The sequence below is a fragment of the Aplysia californica genome, unplaced genomic scaffold (assembly GCF_000002075.1).
Source record: "Aplysia californica isolate F4 #8 unplaced genomic scaffold, AplCal3.0 scaffold00001, whole genome shotgun sequence".
Classification (NCBI taxonomy): Eukaryota; Metazoa; Mollusca; class Gastropoda; order Aplysiida; family Aplysiidae; genus Aplysia; species Aplysia californica.
In genome coordinates, this window is record NW_004797271.1 from 1,731,565 (window position 1) to 1,733,338 (window position 1,774).

Consider the following 1,774-nt stretch of genomic DNA (forward strand, 5'->3'; position numbering starts at 1 on the left):
GTGTGTGTGTGTGTGTGTGTGTGTGTAAATATATGGAGGATATTGTGGCCTAGAGGTTAAGGTGTTCCCCTCTAATTCAAATAGGTCCCTGGTTCGAATCCGTACAGCGACGGAAATTTTTCGTCTATAAAATTATCTCCTTTCTCCTCCTTTCCTGCTCTCTGGCATTGTTCTGTTCGTCTGCTTTCGTCACCACTTTCTGCCCCCACCCCTTCACCTACTTTGCCCCCTCCTCTGGGCTCCCTCCTTCTGCAGCCTTTCTACTGCTACACCTTGGCTCTTTATTACCTCTGTCTGTAAGCCATATACCTGATCTTATGGTAGGAAAGCTCAACACTTAACCTTCTCGGAAAAGGGCGAAAAATATCGGAGGTCTTGTGTGCAAGTTGCGCACGCTAAAGATCACCTGGTGATCAACAAAAACACCCTTTACAGCAGACCTAAACCTGCCACCATCTCCAGTTGCGACCTCAGAAGTAAATGGTTTGTTTTCTTCATTTTGATTGCGCGCGCGCGCGCGCGCGCGTGTGTGTGTGTGTGTGTGTGTGTGTGTGTGTGTGTGTGTGTGTGTGATTTGAATAATGGTACGAATACGAAATATTGTTGGTTGCAGGAAATGTCAATGTCTTATGAGGAGGTTCTTGCAGTCTAAAAGTATGGTGTTCGCCTCTCATTTAATAGGTCAAAGGTTCGAAACCTAATAGCGACGAAAGATTTTATTCTTTAAAATGTTTTATTTTCACCTCCTTCCTGTTCTTTAGTCAAGTTCTATAATCTGCTTTTATCTCCACTTTCTGCCCCCACTCCTCTGGGCTTCTTTCTCCTTTCTTCATGACTCGTTCTACTTTACTGCTGTCTTTCAGCTACGCCCTGATCTTAAGGTAGGTAAGATCGAACACCTAGCCTTCTCGGACAAGGGAATAAAATCTCGTAGGTTCCGTGTGCACTTTGCATACATTAAAGGTCTATTGGTGGTCCCAAAATCGACAAGAGTAGGTTTCGGCAGTCATACGAGCAAGATTCAAAATAATCTCCTACTAAAACTAAAAATACTCTTGTCAGCATTTTTTTAAAAACATGGAGAGTGCTTTTGAAATCGGAATGTGGCTACCTGAAGATAAAAGGCCTTTACATTCGTAAATATCAGTTGCACTGCAGGTTGAAAATCAGCAGTCGACTACCCCTGAGATCTAGCTAGGGTCGGGAACGTAAAGAAGAAGAAGAAGAAGACTCTGTTACGAGAGATATGATATTTTTTCTAAAAGTTTAAAAAAATGTTAAAATCAGTCGGAATGGTAAGGATTTCATCATTATTTAAGTTCTTGACAGCGATAGAAGCAACAGACATTGAGATATTTGTCCTGAAGAGGCCTTCATGACATTTGAGCCGTTTGGTAACCAATTTTGTTTGTACTTTACATTCACTGACCGAAAACTATTCTAGACTCGTTCATCTCGTTTGTGTTTCTTTAATACCGGTATTTTTACGCCCCCATCGACACATTTTAAATCATTTAGGAAGCTTGCTTAAGAGCCATCTTGGGCTGACAGGGATACAACATCCCACTGGAAAAACTGAGATACTCTATAAAGATTCTCTCCCTCGTAAATCGAACTCAGGTCTCTTTGGTGGGACGACGAAGAGCCTAATAGTTACACAATTGACGGCAGATGACTCTTCTTGCCTACTTTAGTTTTTTCAATGATGATGATGATGAATGTGATGATGATGATGATGATGATGATGATGATGATGATGATGATGATGATGATG

At 41.6% G+C, this 1,774-nt stretch overlaps 1 protein-coding gene across 1 annotated transcript in view; it reads left to right on the forward strand.

Moving 5' to 3' along the window:
- LOC101856539 overlaps window positions 1–1,774 on the forward strand; it is a gene marked incomplete in the record, with an annotated part of 45,605 nt that overhangs the window by 14,170 nt on the left and 29,661 nt on the right.